Source organism: Sturnira hondurensis, unplaced genomic scaffold (genome assembly GCF_014824575.4).
Source record: "Sturnira hondurensis isolate 20B ecotype Veracruz unplaced genomic scaffold, ASM1482457v3 Scaffold0019428, whole genome shotgun sequence".
In the NCBI taxonomy this organism is placed as follows: Eukaryota; Metazoa; Chordata; class Mammalia; order Chiroptera; family Phyllostomidae; genus Sturnira; species Sturnira hondurensis.
The window spans coordinates 6,547,180-6,567,470 of NW_028092059.1; the positions used below are offsets into that span (position 1 = coordinate 6,547,180).

Below are 20,291 nucleotides of genomic sequence, written 5' to 3' on the forward strand. Positions count from 1 at the left end.
TAGAATATCATGTCTCAGAACTTACTGACCCTTCATCAAAATTGTTTGAAGAGTAACTAGATGATCATCAAGTAAGCACAATGAAAGACTCGTCCAACAATGGAATACAGGTTGGAATTTAAAGTCTAATCTGTCTAATATTTTAAGTCTTCAGATATGTCAATTTTAGTATTCATTCCTTGAACACTGATTATTCGATGAATAAATATTGGTCATCTCCTATATGTCAAAGAACAAAATAAACATTATTCTGTCTCCTGAAATGGTAAATTCAACAGAGAGGCTAATAATTAAGCAGATGATTGCATAAATAATTAATTTAAAATATAATTAGTTACGAAAATAAATAATATTATGGTCACCTGTAACACAGGATCTATTCTAATCTGGAAAGAGTGAGAAAGCTTCTTTAAAGAAGTGATATTTAAACTGAGACCTAAAGCCTGAGTTGGCCTCTAGGAAAATACTCCAGATCCAGGGTCAAGGTCCAGAAAAAGTTTTGAATAGAAAATTGCACATATTGAAACAAAAATATTCTACCTTAACACTCAACCAATCTTTCATATATCCCCTAACGCCTCCCTTACTTATTGATGTGCTACTGAGTGAAGTTTGCTTTTCTGCTTTACAGGAAATCCTCTTTGCTCACAAACTAGTCAATTGCCTTATTGATAGTTGGGGCCTTTTTAGTCTGATTGATTTTGCTGGTGGTATTGTTGTTGTCTCTGACTGACAGCAGGACCCACTGCTCTAGGTTTTTTTGTCGCTTGAATGAGTCAGATTCTGAATTATAACCATAGAGGCAAGTGGAATTGCTTTCCTGCCCTTGACTCTTAGAGTTTGAAATAGTATTGTTTAAATGCCATCTGCAAAACAAAGAAGTGAGTAAGGAATAGCTCTAAGAGTAAATGAAACCATTCTTTCTTTCCCTGAGTGTATTTCAGAAGTCCACAGAGTAAAATCTGTCATCTAATTAAAGATGAGCTCTCATAAAACTTCAAAGTGTCTGATAATATGAAAGGAGTAACCAGGCCTATGAAGTGCTGATGAATAATCACAATCTGAGATTTATTGGTGACCACTCTTGTGTTAGTAAAAGGTTGGCTGACCAGATAAAACAAGGCATTGGCTAGAAGGAGGACTCTTGGGTGACTCAATCTTTTGAAATTTCTAAGGAGTTTTCCAAGGGGAAAATCAGCATTCACGTACTATATAGGAGAATCTTTACATAGATCAAATGGATTCAGCTGGCTTCATTTGACAATGTCCGATTCAGTTCCTGAGAGAGGTAATCATGCTTTAGATCTTAGGGATATCCATCATGACTGCTAAGAGCTGGATGGAACAGTTCTATGTCCGTTAGGTGTGTTACTGAATCTACAATGTCAGCTTAAGATCAATTCAGAAATGCAACATTGCACAGTAACATTTGATACGGATCTCACCGAGGACCTAGTAATCAAGAAGTGTCACCTAAAACATGATTATAAGAACATTCTTGAGCTTTTATAACATTGAGTAGTTTTCATAGCGTGATTCAAGATGACACACTCAGATAGTGGCTTTTGTTTAATACCCAGAATAGCGAGGCCTCTGAGTACAGTGAGAATAGAGTAATAGTCTGGGTGGGTCCTTTTAATAACAGAGCTCACAAATGTGGTCTCTAAGTTATTTATATAAATAAATATAGGTATCAAATTGTCAAACTAAAACTGAAAGCTGAGAATTTTGACTGTGAAAGCTTTATTCTGTACTCCTAAATCTTAATATTTGAAAGAATTATTTGTTTGGCTGCATAAATATTGCCCTAGAAAAGATAGTTTATGAATGAAACAAATTGGTCACTTTAGTGTATCATTAATAATATTGATAAATAAAGTAAAACAGGAGATGTGGAGAATAAAATTTGAAGAGTCATTAATCTTAGCCAGTTATTTGAAGGTTCTAGATTTTGTCTTTGAGCAATTCAAATATGATTTGTAAGTTCCAGAAAACACTGCAACAACAGATCTCAAGGTTGCAGAATAAAAATAATCCTTTAAAGTAACAGAAACAAAATTTGATTAAAAATAATAAGCTCATCAAACAATTTATTATATAAAGCATGTAACTTCTACACATAGGTTTATATAAGCTGTGTAAAACATATTCTCACTTTCAGCCATTTCTCCCATATTTGGACATGGATTTCTAAATATATTCTCAATATATTTAGTGTATTATTGGTATATTATTGAAAAATAATGGTTCACATTTATTGAAAGTTTAGTATATTTTTGGCATAGCTGAACTCTTTGCCTATATCATCTCATTTATATTCATGACAACTCAGTGAGGTAACTAGTATTGTGATTCCCATTACAATTAAGTAGCTGCTTCTTAGAGAGGTAAATAGTTTAAAGTTGTACAGCTAGTGAGTTAAAGACAGAATCTGGATTAAGGCATTCTGAATTTGGAGCCTGGCTCTTAATCACAAACTATATGGCTGTCTACAAGGCAGCACAACTGATTGAATGGTGATGAATTCAAACAACTTGTCTTCTCTCCACACTCTCAAACATAAAGTCTCAAAATTGTGTGACATTGTTACGTATCATCCTCCTCATTCACTTGAAGTAATACCACACAGGTCATGTTCCTGTGGAAGTCGTGGGAGGTTGACAATTCTGGAAGTAACAGGTGGACTTTCATGTGACATTGGTAGCTTAATTAGGATGGGGGTCTATGATTCTTTATTATTTTCTCGTTGATATTATACCTGTAGACCAGCTGGGTGGTGACTTATAAAAGAGAACTAGAGAATTTAGGAAAGGTAAATAATAAACAGACTTTTAGAAATAATTAGGTAATCAAGGCTAAAGATTTTAGGATGGAGAGTTTCTTTTTTTTAATAGTCTCTCCCCTGAAATGTGTCATTCCTCAAGTTCTTATAGTTTCCAGAAACATAATATACTTTATTTTCAAAGACCTCCTTGCTATGTTGCATGAGGTTGAGAGCCTTGAGGGTGAGGGTGACAGCCATGTAGAAAAAGAGACAAGAGAACCTAGAAGGTGAAATTAGCCCCAACAGAGCAAAGTCGAGAGTTCTGGCCAAGATGGAAGCATAGGTAGAAACCCTTCACTTCCTCGCATAACCAAAAGAAGGAGAACAACCAATTTAAAAACAAAAAACAACAAGAATTCCCAGAAAAATCAAAGTGCATGGAACTCTGATGAACAAGAAAATAAAATAACATTCATCTAGACTGGTAGGAGAGGCAGAGATACACAGCCAGGTGGAAAGGGTGGGAGGCAAGGCAGGGGCTGGTAGATCAAGGGCTCCCCCTGGCAGGGGCACAGAGAAGCCAGGAGGAACAACTGGGGAGTGAGACAGACCAAGAAAGCCAGGGTATCAGCACAGGGAAATAAAGACTCAAAACCTCTGGCTGTAAAATCTTGTAGGGGTCGTGAAGGTGGGAGAAACTCCCAGTCATAGAACAGTCCATTGGAGTGACCCACAGGGTCTTAGAATGTACACAAACCTACCAACCTGGGAATCAGCACTTGAAAGGGCACAATCCACTTGTAGGAAGAGAGGGAAGTGATGGAGAGTGGGGCAAGAACCAAGCAAGCAGCAGGGTCCCTCTCTGATCGCTCCCCCAGAGGCAGTGCCACAATGCAGCAAAGAGCGTTGCCCCATCCTGTTGAATACCTAAGCCTCCACCGCTTACAACACAATAGGTGTGCTGAGACAAAGAAACACGGCCCAAATGAAAGAACAGATGAAAACTCCAGAAAAAGAACTAAGGGATGAGGAGACAGACAACTTATCAGATGCAGAATTCAAAACACTGGCAATCAGGTTGCTCACAGAAATAACTGATGTCAGTCACAAAATGAAGAAAGAAATGAAGGCTATACAAAATAAAATAAAGGAAAAATGTGAAAGGAAGGAAACTGGGACTCAAATCAATGATTTGGAACAAAAGGAAAAAAAATAAACATCCAACTGGAATAAAATGAAGAAACAAGAATTCAAAAAGATGAGGAGAGACTGGAACAACTTTAAATACTCCAACATCCAAATCATAGGGGTGCCAGAAGGAGACAAGGAAGAGCAAGAAATGAAAAACTTAGTTGAAGAAATAATGAAAAAAAAACTTCCCCAATCTGGCAAAGGAAATAAACTTCCAAGAAGTCCAGGAAGCTCAGAAAGACCCCAAAGAAATTATATCCAAGAAGAAACAAAGCACCAAAGCACATTCATAATTACATTACCCAAGATGAAAGATAAGGTGAGAATCATAAAAGCAGCAAGAGAAAAGGAGACAGTTACTTACAAAGCAGTGCCCATAAGACTGTCAGCTGATTTCTCAAAAAAATCTTAATGCTAAGAAGGGGCTGGAAAGAAGTATCCAAAGTCATGAAAGGCAAGGACCTACATCCAAAATTACTCTATCCAGCAAAGCTTTCATTTAGAATGGAAGGACAGGTAAAGTGCTTCCTAGATAAGGTCAATTAAAAGAGTTCATCATCACCAAGCCCTTATCATATGAAATGCTAAAGGGACTTACCTAAGGAATAGAAGAAGATCAAAAACTGTGAACAGTAAATAGACAACAAACTCACAACTATCAACAACTGCATAAAACAAAAACAAAAACTAAGCAAACAAAGGGAACGGGAATAGAATCACAGAAATGGAGATCACATGGAGAGTTATCAGTGGGGAGGAGGAAGGGAAGAATGGGGAAAAAGGTACAGGGAATAAGAAGCATAAATGGTAGGTACAAAATAGACAGGGGGAGGTTAAGAATAAATAGTATGGGAAATGGAGAAGCTGAAGAACTTATATGTACAACCCATGGACATGAACTAAGGTGGGGGGAATGCTGGTGGGAGGAAGGGTGCAGGGCAAGGGGGATAAAGAGGAGAAAAAATGGAACAACTGTAATAGTATAATTAATAAAACATAGTTTAAAAAGAGCAAAGTCGAAATTGGAGCAATAACATGTTGTTTGGCCTTATTACATAAATTATTCAAGTTCTTCATTTTCTGGTTGGGTGTTTTTGTTTTCCTTTCCATGGAATTACTTTACAGTTTAAAAATTTTTAGTGTATTTTTATTCAAGTGTGTTTTTTTTGGAAACTTACCTCCATAGGTGGAATGTTGGCATTTGCATTCTTCTGCACTTGGGAAGTTTGATTACCCATTGATGACTCTTCAGACGTAAATGAAGGGTTGAAAGAATGAAGCGAAGTTTTCTCCTCCTTGGCAGTTTTTTTACTGTGGTAATATGTAGTGTGATATCCTTAGGCAAGGAAACAATTTGCCTTGATTTCACCAGAGCAATACATTTTTGATTAGGCTTTACTATTTCTCAATTTCTGCAAGGCATTTAAGTCTCACTCTTGGAAAAGTGATAGATTACAAAAATATTTTAACACTCATACGAAGAAGGTTCCTGATTCAAAGACTAGGTTCATGTAAGGGTCATTATATTGTTAATCTTTCCTTAAAATGTCCAAATTGATGTGTGTGTATCATTGTAACATAGGACCTAAAGGCAAAAATAAGAGTCTGTATGCTCCGTTCAGGCTACAGCATGTCAGTAGTACAGTGTCTGCAGTGTGGAGAGACTGAGAATGTTTCTTAATCAAAATGTCTACAGATCTTTGATGTCTGCTTATTTATTATCTACAGAACAGCAGTGTCTTCCTGTTTGATCTCCCAGAAGCAAGAGCCTGTTTCTGTGGAGTTTGATTATAGAAAGAGAGGTGTCCTCACAGGGAGCCCAGCTGGATGTATCCTGCTTTCTGCCTTAGTTTCTTTCATGGTAGCAAAGAAAGGAGGAAGAAAAGCAAGCTATAGAATTGGTAATTGTTTGTACTACTGGCTGGGCCTCCAATGGTATTTATTCTGTTGCATTCACTTCCAACCAGAGGATTCATTTTTTTGCTGCAGATGGAAGGTGGACAGCATGTAAATGCCTGGATTAAACATATTCTAGTGATTTTTAAGAACTCTCGTCTCTATTCTACAACAATGTTTTTTTGTAGACATATTTTGTTGGTGCTTAATTAGAAGAATTAGTAAGAGAAACTTAAGTGCTTTTGTTGGTTGTGATTCCTTACCAAATATTTGAATAGGAGTCAGGTGACTATTAGGATGGAAAAAGTGTGGAAGTTTAGGATTTGGCCTCATTTCAAAAACTGTTAGGTTTTAACAACCCTGGTGATGTGTTCTGTCTCTTAAAGCTTATGGGACTGATATTTGTCCACTTTTTTTATTTCTCCAGTTTTTTATGGGAAGAGAATTAGATTAATTATTAAGGATGGCACTGGGGAATCTTTGTTTAAGGGTTACTTTTGAGTTTATTCCTGGAAAAAAAAATGCAACTGGCAGGAACAAGGCCAGTTTACTATTATGTCTGATGACTGTTTCCAGGAAAGCCCGGTTAGCCAAACCACATGGATTCTTGGCCTCTATTGTAAATTGCCAAAAAGGATGTCCCCCCCTGGAGACTGTTACAACTTGTTTTTATAATGTTGGCATTTGTAAGCTTTTCATGGTATAAGGACTAAAATTTTGAGAAGGAAGCTGAACATATATAAATCCTGAGATCCAGCAAATGCAAAACACTCTCTTCCACAGTTGGAAGGTCTAACTGTCCCTATCACATATACTGGATGGAGGGAAAAATTATTCTCAACGTGAGAGACATTGTGTGTATTCAACCTTCTAAATGGTCTCTGCTGATAGCAACTTGATTTTTATTCACGTATACTAATTTAAAATGACATTCTTAATAAATCAGCAATTTATTATTACCATTAAACACCCATTACATTCAAATTAGGATAAGGATGGTATTACTAATTAATTCATTCAACAAATATTTATGGAACACTTTGCAAAGGCCAGACACAAGGTATTTGTGAGACAAAGTGAATAAGATAAAAACATTTCTACTTTAATGAAATTTTCACCTTAATAAAGTAATACAAAGCAATGGAAAATTTATACTTTAATGCTGTACTTTACATTACAAAAGAGAAAGTGTTAGATAACCTTCAGTAGGTCATGCAATCAAGATAATTTTCTGTTGTTTGTGGTGTACTCATGTCGATCCATGGACTTGCTCTGTTTCTGACTTCATTGTGATAACAATACACATTTTTCAAAGGTGGTGACAGCCCCTGTTTACTGTTGGGCCCTACAGTAATGTTAATTCATCTATGAAGGATTTACCTTATAGAGGTGACTTTATTTGTTTTAACAACTAAACTAATCAGTTGCAGTATTAACTGAATTCCTTTCCTGGCCATTCAGACTTTAGAATTTATTAGATACTCAAGGTTATACAAAGGTATATCAGCCTGCTTTTACACAATTTATTTGTCCTTTTAAAGGAAATACAGTCAGAAATTGTGCATCAATTTCTTGTGGTATTCTAACTAATAAATCTGGAACTTAGTCAAATAGTTGATATAATTAATTTGTTTCAGGTCTCAAATGATAAAGTTTTGACAGCTTGCAGAAAGCCTTATTGTTCATTCCATTTCCAAATGTTATTACTGTTAAGAGTACATGTTATCATGACTATTGGTATATAATACATTGCTCATTCTAATTTATTTTTACAGTAATGTTTAAAAAGCATACAGGTTATGTGTATGTGTTCCAGGTGAGGTGACAATTATATGATGAGTGCAATTAAAGTAAGCCAGAAATTCTCCATATGCTATGTTACAATAGTGAGTCTTTGATTAGTTGTTAGCTGTGCTGCAACTAATTATTTTACTAAAATAAAATATCAAAGGATGTGAATGATTAAATCAGACTGGTACAACCACTATGGAAAACAGTATGGAATTTTCTAAGAAAACTAAAAATGAACGTGCCTTTTGACCCAGCAATTCCACTGTTAGGAGTATATCCTAAGAACCCTGAAACACCAATCCAAAAGAACCTATGCACCCCGATGTTCATAGCAGCACAATTTACAATATCCAAGAGTTGGAAGCAACCTAGATGCCCATCAGTAAATGACTGGATCAAAAAACTATGGTACATTTACACAATGGAATTCTATGCTGCAGAAAGGAAGAAGGAACTCCTACCCTTTGCAACATCATGGATGGAACTGGAAAGCATTATGCTGAGCGAAATAAGCCAGGCAGTGAAAGACAAATACCATATGATCTCACCTTTAACAGGAATCTAAACAACAAAACAAACAAGCAAGCAAAATATGACCAATGACACTCAAATACGGAACAGGCTGACAGGGTCCAGAGAGGAGAGGAGAGAGAATCATAGGGGAAAAGGGGATGGACTCATATGAACAAGTATAAAGGACACATGGACAATAACTAAGGTGGGGGGTGGAAATGGGAGGGAGGTGGGGAGCACTGGGGGGGGCAGGGTGGGGAATATAAGACAGAAGACTGTACTTGAACAAGAATTAAATTTAAAAAAAGATAGAAAAACCAAGGTTACCCTTAGAATAATTTCATTAATTATTATTCATTATACATTATGATATACTTACTTCTGGAGGGGAAGAGAAAGAAATGGAATTACTTATAAGCCTGAGTGCACCTACGGGAAGGGGTTGCACCCATGACTTGCATTTGCCTTGTGCGTATGGTGGAAGCATGTGTGATAGACCTTGGTCCAGGCAGCACTAGAACAGCAGTACAAGATCTGTTTCTCCAACTGTCCTCCACCCACCTTCACCAATATGCTCTCATTTCATAGTGTTTGGATAAATTTATTTAAATAGTTTTCATTAATTATTCACTATTCAGTTTCAGAGGGAAAAATGGCTGAGAGAAAAATTTCTATTGTAAACAGAAGCCATTTAATTTATAAACATCAAACTTTCTATTTCTCTTTACCTATCATATTTACCTCTTGATTTAGATAGATTTCAATTTATTTTGGTCTGATGGTCCTGTGTCTTTATTGTAAGCTGCCTCAAGTTCTTTTTGGAACAGGTCACTTATTGTTTATAGCAATCAGAGTCTAGTCAGGAAAATAGAAACCACTCATTAGGTATTTCAAATGAAGAATATTTGCTACAGAAAATTAATAACACAAGTGACTGAAAAGCTAACAAGCCAATGAGGGAAAGAGGAAATCCCCAAATTAATAGTAGCAGGAAACAGCTACCATAGATAAATTTTAAAAAGAAAAGATGAATAGGAGAAGTAGTTTACCAAGGCCATCTGGTATACCTGTCTGATAGACCCTGTAGCAATGCATGTCATCAGAATTACTACTTTGGAAGAGAGAGTGAGAAAAATATTTTCTTGTTCATCTCCCCAGCCCTAATCTACTGTCAGTACCTCCCTTTGACTATACCCTACCTGGTGCCAATGTATACAGACCTGGGAAATCATCTGCAGGGGTCAGTCTCCTTGTGACACAGGACAGAAGGGTAAAGAAGGCATTGATAAGTAAAGAGGCCAAAGAAGAAGATATGGGTCAATCAATCAATAGAAATAACTTTTTAATTATATTCACATATTCCTCCAGAAAAGTAGGTTGATAACTACTAATAAATAAAGTAGCACTGTATCTCTTGATTAGCTTGTGAAAATCTTGAAGTCTTAAATTACAAAGAGGTATATTATAAACTTAGTTTATCTACTTTTTAACATAGCATTTTGTTAGCAAATCATAAAACCAAGAGAACAGGTTACTGGGACAACTCATGTAAATGTTTTTTTTTTTCCTGAAAGCATTGATAGATAAGTTATATTCTGATAGATATCATTTAGTCAGACTAAGAGTTAGAAGGTACTCTGAAAAATAGAGAAGTACATATAAAATTGGTCTGGATTTGCAAAATTCTTAATACTATATAACAGAGTATGTGTTCATACCTAGAGATTTTCAGAATAAAAGCAAGAGTTTAGAATGATTTTCAGAGCTTATTTATAGGAGAAAAATAACTCCATTACATTAACAAGAAAGACACATCCTACAACATATTTATGATATATGGAGTTTTGGTAAAACTCAAATGATGAAAATTGAATCTTGAGTGAATATCATCAAATTTAATGCAAAGCTTTGAAGACCCACACAATAGTTCTCTTCTTAGATAATTACCATGCTCAGGAATTTAGTCCTAACTAGACAGAATTAGCAGATATATATATATATTTTTACTTGTGGAAAGAAGACTACACCTTCATGCCTTTAAAAATGACATAAGGCATGAATATATTCTCCAGGAAGAGAAACCATTTTGTCAGAATCAATCTATTCTACCAGAATTGTGTTAAAGCAAAATTCTAACTACTGTTGATGGAAAAAAACTGGTTTTATTCTCTTTCCTTTTAACCTTTTCACTATGTTCTTTTTTGCAATCTATGTACACTTGAGAAAAATTATTATTATAATGTCTAATTTCAAGGTAATTTACAGCAACATTGATTTTTCTCTCTAGGTTTCTTTGCAAAGAAAAATTATTCTAGACAATGGGGATTTTTCTATCAGCACTAATCCCCTGCAAGATCATTCACTGGAGAGTGTGGGAATTCTTCCACTCTGGTCAGCTTGTACTGTGAGGTGGAATGCTGTTAGTGCCTATCTCATGTTACCATGATAGTCAATACATGTAAAGAATTCAGAGTAGTGCTTGGCATGTGATAAATGTTAAATAAATTCTTGGTGAGTAAATGCATAAATAAATAAATCTCTGTTCTATCCATGCCATATTAATTTCTATCTTCTTTCCAGAGCTGATTCCATTCTCTCTGCTTGGATTCCCACCTCCTCTCTGTTTTCTCAAATTCTTTCATTCTTTAAGAACCTTTTCAGACTCTATGTCTTAAGACTTTTGTGACAACTCAAGACTCTACTGACCTGAACTTCTCCTATACCTCATTGCACTTACTCACATATACGTGTTTTATTTAGCCCTTGCCATTTGTTTTTAACCAACGAGGGCATTGGAATTCCCTGGAATGATTTTTCCAAAATATATATCTCTGGGTCCAATCCCTAGAAGTTTTAGATTCAGAAAGTCTTGACTGGCACTGCAAATATGCATCTTTTGATTAAAGCACTCCAGTAAAGCTGCTATAAGCCTCTAGTTAAGATACATTGATAGAAATTATCTTTTGTGGGTATATAGATTTTCTCTCTAAATGAGATTATAAATTTCTTGAGGACATGAACCCCATGTTTTTCTTATGTATCCCCCCACAGTGTTGGAAACATGACTGTGATTGAATAGCACTCTTCTTTCTTATTTGACTGCAAGGTGTCCTCAAGTGGAGTCAGGGTGTACATATTGAAGGGATTTAGAGGGACAAAGAAATCCACAGGTGGATCATTCAACTATTGTCACTATCTGCTATGAAATGATTATACACAAAACTTTAGTAGCATACAAAAAGCATTTACCATTTGTGTTTCTAGAATCAGCAGAGATAGGCACCTCTGCTAGCTTGTTCACATATTTGGAGGGTCAGGTGGCAGCTGGCTGGGCTGACTTAGTTGTCTGTGGTTCATCCACCCAGTCATGCACCTGTGTACTGCAGAGAGAAAGTAATCAGTTCTGGAAGGAAGATGGGAATTAACTTGACATGGATAGAACAGAGATTTGTTTATTTATGCACTTATTCACCAAGAACTTCTTTAGCATGACTTTGATGTTTCTGGGACCATCAGGTCAGTCAATGCAAGTTTCTTATGGAAATAATGAAGGACAAGAGGACAAACCCAGATGCATAAGTCCATTCCAACCCTCTGTTTGCAATGCATTGGCCAAAGCAAGCCATGTGTGAAACCTGATTTATGGATGGAGGGTACTACACAGTTATGTGGCAAAAATTATAGATTCAAGGGGGTGGGAAGAATGGGTGTTATTTTCTCAAACTATCACAATGGGTTTCTTATTAATGACTCTTCTACACAGAGTCTACTCTGGAAAGCATTATGCTGAGCAAAATAAGCCAGGTGGTGAAAGAAAAATACCATATGATCTCACCTTTAACAGGAACCTAAACAACAAAACAAACAAGCAAGCAAAATATAACCAAAGACACTGAAATAGAGAACAGGCTGGCAGTGACCAGAAGGAAGATGGGAGGGAATTTCAGGGGAATTTTAGGGGAAAAGGGGAAGGGTTTACAGGAACAAGTATAAAGGACACATGGACAAAAACTAGGGTGGGATGGAAATAGGAGGGAGGTGGGGAGGGCTGGGCTAGGAGTAAAAGACAAAACTGTACTTGAACATTTAAAATAAAATTTAAAAAAATCAATTAATGTTGTATATCATCCCAGTCAGGGTATTTTTAAAACAATCTTACTGCCCCCAAGTAACCAAGCAACTAATATTCAGAGAAAAAAAAGTTTCAAATATTAGTCACAGTAATGTCACTTTATTCATCATTAAATAAAAAGTTGTCTTCTGTATTTTTCAGATTTGATATCACCCAGATAATATGTCATACTTCATTAAATTAGAACATCAAATGCAAGAAACAAAATATTCGTTGTTCAGTAAGATCATCTACTATTTGAATAAGGTTTTGAGAAATTGTCAACATGATGTATTTGAATTCAGGAAATTAAAATGAGTATTGTGACTGGAAAGATGTTAAAAACACCACAAACTGGCTTTGAAATAATATAGCCGGTTGTTGTCATTTTTGATTTTACCACTGGTTCTATCTTTATTACCTGTGGTGCTGCTTAGTGAACTGTTGCAAAGCAACTCATGCAGTTTGTTGTGGAGATTCAATTTAATATTGCCAGAGAATCATTTGGGGCTGAGAGAGCGTGTGTGCCAAGTGCTACAGCTTCCACCAAGGCTATGCCATCTCTCTGTCTAAGGAAACTAATTTATCTCTAAAGGGCCAGGAAATTATAACATCGAACAAGCAATGTTATGTTACACACACACACACACATACACACATATAGTATTTACCATAAAAATAATAGCTAAATTATTTTGACATTTTCTAAGTTAATGTGCTAATTTTTCATATTCAATTCTTTTCTTTCTCCCAAGGTAGGTACCTCATTAACTTCCAGTGAGAAAATTTGATCAGCAATATCAATATTACATATTGTCTAGTAAGAAAAATTGCTTTCCAGGTCTACTTTGCCCTTACCGTATCATGGGATTTTAGGCAAATCACTTAACTAATCAGTATTCTTATTTACTAAAGCAGACAATTTGCATAAATGAATGGCAAGGGTCTTGTGGCCAAATCACAGATAAAGAAGCTGAAGTAAACTCTGGGCCAGATTCCCATCTTTGTTTGTATAAGAGAAATCTGTATAGAATCACCCTGTATGAGTAGGTTTATCTTTTATTAAAAATGTTATGCTAAATTTTGCTTGGCTTTCCTTTTTAAAAAGGAAGGACATTAGCTTGTAAAATAAAGAAAATAAAAGCCAGCATGGAGGCACAGGCTAAGAAGTAGGCTTGTGCAATATATTTAGTAGAGGTCAGTTTTACCACCTTGCATTGATGGACAGCTTTTTAAGTCACAGCAACAGAAATAAATGAGGCAAATGGGACTTTGACATAACCCAGAAAGTTTCTTCTGGGACTTTCTAATTGCTAGAGGAGAGAAAAACTGAAAGAGGCGAAATAAACTCTCTCTGACAGCTGGAGATATTTCATAATTTTACACGAGTATGATTATGATAGAGGCAGATAACAGGACCATTTTTCTGGAAAGTCAGGAGTGACAGCACTAAGGACCTTCTCCCTGTTGTCACGTAGGAACACATATGCCCATTTCCTCTCTAGGCAACGTGGCACCAATGGGAGCAGGCTGGTCACAAAGCTAGGTCCTCGGGACAGTGAAGGTTACAGGTTCAGTTTTACTTCCTCAAGTGGAAATTTCTGTGGAACTGACATTGTAGTCTCTCTTTTAGTCACAAAGAAGGAAAACTTGCTTTAGGACTTAGGTAAAAGCTGCAGTTCCCCTAAGTAGTTTTTGATAGACCTTTGTATAGTTCATGCCACTGGCTGCAAAGAAAATTTAGCAGGCACTTGATCAAGCTAAGCTGGGCCTAGGACACCACATAATTATGAGAAATTGGCAGGATGGCATTACAGGAAGATAAGAAGGACAGCTGGCACTGCACTTGGGACTAACCAGTATCAACCTTGGAGGAACTGAAAGTTATAATAGGAATAAAGCCAGTGGCAGAAAATTAATTATTTCAAAATGTCTATTTTCAGCAGAGTTTCAACCTTGGTACCTTGTATGTGGATAAACAGTCAATGCTTAGAAAACACAGAGCTATGAGTGTTTAATAGCCAGATAATATCTTGATGTCAAAGTCACTTACGTACATGTGCATTTTTAACCTGATTTGACTGTTGCAGTGGGAAAAACTAAAACTGAAGCAGTTATTTTCAGGATTTAGAAGTTGAAAAATTCAAGCTGTGTGGTATTGTTTTAGAATAAATTAATGAGGACAAAATCATTCCTGAAATGACAAAAAAGGGGAAAGCATGAAAAAAATGATAAGTAATGCTTAGATTTATAATTTGGTGCTCTTGTATTGCAACAATCAGTGAGATATTCAACAATAAAAAGAATATAACATATTTCTAGGAGAAACCCTATATATGAGGAAAAGCATTATATTTAATTTGTGTATGAAAAATTTTGGTTCTCCTAAAAAGAAAAACTGTGACTAAATGTAGGAGAGTGGGTGATGGCGGAGAGAACTCCTGACTGGGAGACGCATGCTTCGGAACACCCTTTCCCTATCCCCAAACCAGCCTGACACCATCCTATCACTAGGAATGTGTTGAATTAGATGACAGCTTTTGATTAGATAGGACCAGTCAGCCTGTTTCCTCTCCATCTTTACCTTTCCATGCATCATTTCTCCGCTAAAAGGATGTAATAGCCATAGTGATTCCAGTCCTCCTAAAGAGAATGCTTCAAAATACAGTACTTAGCTGTCAGAAAGAGAAGGCTAATTTCTAGTTATAAGAGCATTTTCCCCATGGAAATCTTCCTTTCATTCTGGACAGACACATTTGTGTCTGTTTCCAGCTTTATTGAGCTTCATTTTCTCCTTGGAGAGCTAAGTTCTTTCCTAGTTGTTGAGAATTAAACAATTTCTTCAATTCCAGAAAACTTTCTAGCTGTTTTTAGCTAGCCAAACTGTCTACATTACCTGAATAATGTACATTTAGTTGAAGTACATTGACTCAAAATATGGCACATGCAGTGAAAATGCCCAGCACAAACATAATGGAACCCAGTAAATTGGAAGAATTTTTATAATATGAGGAATACTAATAGATGTAAAGGGGGGGGGGACCAATGGTCAAATATTTGGGCAATGATGGGCCTAATAAATAGATTACTTTAGAATTTATCAAATAGGCATAAGGTCTTTGTCATAAGACTTCCAGATCTTTCTACTATCATGTATGTTCCTGGGAAGAAGAATGGGGGAGAGAGGTTTTTCATTTGGGTAATTGGTAAAATCATACTTTTATATTGTTTTCTTTGAAACCAACATGTGACAACATCCTTCCTCTATTAAAAAGTTTTAAAATGTCTCTGTTGTTCCTCCTGAAAAGGGGAAAGGAGACCCAATTTTGTATTACTTGTCAAAATAAGTCAGGTACATGGGTATGGATAGCCCCTTAGCCTTTATCTTTTAGATAGAGATAAACATAGACCAATGTGCTAAGAACATACAATTTTTAAAATATGGGAAATGTACCCTCCAGTGTTTGGGGAGAAGAGGAGAAACAGAAGTACTGGACAGCATTATTAATAGTGACCAGAGCACTCTAGATACGATAGGATTTCCAACTCCATTTACCACTAGGCTCTGTTCTCAAATCATACTTTCTCCTAAGCCCTTCATAATACCATGTTATACTATACATATTATTAAAAACCTAATATGCTAGATGCTCTGTTCGTTATTTGTTTCTCTCCATCAACCACCACCAATGTGAGAATCACAGATACAGGGGCCTTGTTTATTTTATTCATTTTTCATCTCCAGGATCCAGAATACATATTTGGTGAATGAATTAGTGAACATATTTTGTTTAAACATTGAGAACCCGGAAAAACAAACCCTTGCTTGGACCCCTCATTTTCCATTAGGAATGGAACTGTGGAATTGTGGACATACTTTAAAGTTATTTTTAAAAGATTTTATTTATTTCTAGACAAGAGGGAAGAGAGGGAGAAAGAGAGGGAGAGAAACATCAATGAGTGAGGGAAATATTGACTGGTTGTCTCGTATGTGCCCTGACCAGGACCAAACCTGAAACCCAGGTATGTGCCCTGGCTGGGAATCAAACTGGTGACCTTTTGCTTTACAGGACAATGCCCAACCAACTGAGCCACACTTACCAGGGCTATATTTAACTAGAGTTGGTATAAAACCCTATGTTACTTGTATTACTTTCAGGCGTACAGTATAGTGATTCAATATTTTTATACTTTATAATGTGATCGCCCCACAATTTTAGTAATCATCTGTCACCATGTAAACTTCCTATGATATTGTGTTCATGTTCTCTGCCCTTTTCAAGTGGACTCCCTGACCTCAAACTATACTACTAAGCAATAACAATCAAAATAATATGGTATAGGCACAAAAACAGACACATATATCAAAGGGACAGAATAAAGAGCCCAGAAATAAATGCTTGCTTAAACAGTTAATTAATCTAACAAAGGAGGTAAAAATATACACATGTAATTACAATCTCTTCAACAAGTGGTGTTGGGAAAACTGGGCAGACACATGCAAAAAAGATAAAACTGGACCACTCTTTTATATCATCTAGAAAAATAAACCCCAAATGAGTTTAAACCGTAAAAATAAGGCCTAAAACCATCTAATTCCTAGAAGAAAGCGTAGGAAGTGCTTTCTATCTGATGTTAGTCTGAGTAATATTTTTTGGACGTATCCCCTTGAGTGGGGAAGGCAAACAATTAAAAACATAAACAAATGGGACTACATCATTTCCTTCTGCATAACCAAGGGAACCTTCAACAAAACAAAAAAGCAACCTATGGACTTGGAGAATATATTTCCAAATGATGTATTTTTATAGAATAAGGGATTGATACCCAAAATATATAAGAAACTCATACAACTCAATAAAAAATACCTAACCAATCCAGTTGAAAAATGGGGAGAGGATATCTCCGAATGGTTATGCCAGCCAAATGTGGCTCAGAAGCTATCTTTACAACAGAGATAAATCTGCATTAAACCTTGTGCAGAGCCCTTGTCAGACCAGCTGGGCACATCATTTGCTCTCAGACAACAAAGAGATTATTAAAACCCCTCAGAAGTATCCAGGAATGTAGTGCTGTGCTAAGGCAAGGTAATACACAATCCGAGGGAAAATGAGTTTGAAAATGAGCTTAGGCTTCTAAACAGTGCAGGCAAAAGGTGTAAAACCTTGAAAAATAGGTAAATTCTCAATTTAAAGGTCTTCCTATCTCAGGTTTATGTTTATAGTCAAGAATATGCAGCTCTCATTCCTCACTAAATATCAGAAAGTTAAATCACCTCGAATATGAACTGTAGATACGATGCTTGGAACATTCTTCTTGGGGAGGACCAGACCTGGCAGATCCTGGGGTGGGTGAAATGGGGGTTTTCTGCTGGTTCAGATGCAGGTTTTTGTGCTTTTTTAGGCTTATTGTTAACTCTGAGCTTAATGAGTGCATTCAGGCGTGTAATGAAGAACAACATCATCATACAAACAATTCACTGAAGTCCAAAGATATGGTGATTTTATCAATTATATTATTCAGTAGAGTAAATTTGCAACTTGTAAAAAGAATACAGATTGATTGGCACCTGGACACTGTTATTTTGACACTCATGATATTAGCAGCTGTGTTAAACAAAATCTCGACTGGGTGGTATTTGTTACCATGGGTAGAAAGCTTTTGTCTTCCTACTTGCTAGAGGAAATAGATGAGAGCAATGTGGTTGTGGATCTCAGGTCGCTCTGGTGTGAAACTCATCCTGCTAAGCTTAAAATGTTTGATGACCAAGAGCGTGGGCTCCCATGGGAAATGGTTCTCATTTTCACCTTCACTAGCTAGTGGGGATGAACACGGGGCTGGAAGGCAGGATACCAGTTATCCAAGAGTTATTTGATCTACGTGAGTTATTTTCCTTTTTTCTCTTTCTTTTATTTTTTATACAGTATGTTATAGAGTTTTCAGAGCATTGTTATGCGTATCTCATTTGATCTTACAACAAACATCCCAAAGAGGTTAGCTGGGTAAGGGTTCTCACTTCCAATTCTGGTAAGAGATGCTGTTGCTTACAGAGCTGACTTGGAAGGAAGTCAGGAACTCTGACTCCAAACCTTTGTTTTTCATGATACAATAATAGTGTTCGGGGCTCAGTTTCCTCATTTAACTAAGTACAAATATTCTTAGTTTGCCAACTTAAGTTATGGGGATGACAACAGATAGTTGAACTCTGTATTGTGACTAGTCAAAGTCTTATGTAATTATAGAATTATCATCTTGCTTTTGTTATGCCCAATAGCTCTGTCCTTAGAACTTCTCCATATTCTTCCACAGGAACTGTCCCACACTGATGCATGTAAACAGCTCTGGAATTCTCCATATGGGACATTTAAGAATGAGCTCACTTGAAGGAAGAGTGAAGAAAAGTCATTTAAAAGCAGTCGGAAACAATAGAGGCCACGTGCACACACCAAGCATCCCTAGACTCCCCACCCCTCTGCAAGGGTAGACTTCAGAGTCCCCTTGGCTTCCCTGCCTGCCACATGGCCGACTAGAAGGCAGCCTTTGATGATGCTGTAGAAGAATATGTGATCAACAAAAATACAAACTATGGAAAAACACGTCTTTACGATTTGGTGATGACCTATATGCTTTGGAGTGGCCCAGCTTTACTGCACAGTGGCTTCCAGATGTAACCAGACCAGAAAGGGAAGATTTCAGCATTCATCGACTTGTCCTGGGGACGCACAAATTAGATGAACACAACCACCTTGTGATAGCTGGTATGCAGCTCCCTAATAATGATGCTCAGCTAGATGCTTCACCCTACCATAGTGAGAAAGGAGAATTTGGAGGTTTGAGCTCTGTTGGTGGAAAAATTGAAATAGAAGTCAAAATCAACCACAAAGGAGAAGTAAACAGGGCACATTATATGCCACAGAACCCTTGCGTCATTGCAACAAAGACTCCATACACTGATGTTCTTGGTTTTGACTCTACAAAACGTCTTCCTAAACCAGACCCTTCTGGGGAGTGCAACCCAGGCTTCCATCTCATTACAACCCAGAAGGAAAGCAATGGAATTTCTTGGAACCCAAGTCTCAGTGGGCACTTACTTAGTGCTTCAGATGACCGCACCTTCTGCCTATGGGACATCAGTGCTGATCCACAGGAAGGAAAAGCTGTGGATGCAAACATCATCTTTACAGGGCACACAGCAGTAGAAGATGTTTCCTGGCATCTGCTTCATGAGTCTCTGTTCAGGTCAGTTGCTGATAAGCAGAAACTTAGGATCTGGGACACTTGTTCAAGCAATGCTTCCAATCCAAGCCACTCAGTTGATGTTCCCATTGCTGTGAACTGCCTTTCTTTCAATTCTTACAGTGAGTTCATGATTGCCACAGGATCAGCTGATAAGATCCCACTGTTGCCTTGTGGGGTCTAAGAAATCTGAAACTTAAGTTGCATTCCTTTGAATCATATAAGGGTGAAATATTCCAGGATCAGTAGTCACTTCACGATGAGACTATTTGGCTTCCAGTGGTACTGCTTAAAAACTGAATGTCTGGGATTTAAGTAAAATTGGAGAGGAACAATCCCTGGAAGATGCAGAAAATGGGTCACCAGACTTGTTATTTATTCATGGTGGTTGCACTGCAGATATATCTGATTTCTCCTGTAATTCCAATGAACCTAGGGTGATGGTGATCTGTTCTGCATCAGAAGACAATATCATGCAAGTGTGGCAAATGGCAGAGAACATTTATAATGATGAAGACCCTGAAGGAAGCATGGGTACAGAAGCACAGGGATCTTAAATACATCTGCATTTCTTGTGATTTTAGACTCCCCCTTTTCCCTCTCAACCCTGATGATTTAACACTGGTTTTGATACACAGACTTCATTCAGCCATCCCTCTGTAATAGGTATCATCAACAATGCTAGTAGCCTAAACTGAGGGTGTTTTCTAAATATTAACCAGGGGACTTGATTCAGCAAAGCCACAGGTTTATATTTAAAATTTCTTCAGGAATTTTCTAGTAACAAAG

The 20,291-nt window shown here is 36.9% G+C and overlaps 1 pseudogene; it reads left to right on the forward strand.

Annotated features, from left to right (window-relative positions):
• Window positions 1-18,784: 18,784 nt before the first annotated feature.
• LOC118974421 (histone-binding protein RBBP4-like) lies at window positions 18,785-20,076 on the forward strand (annotated as a pseudogene).
• Window positions 20,077-20,291: the final 215 nt, after the last annotated feature.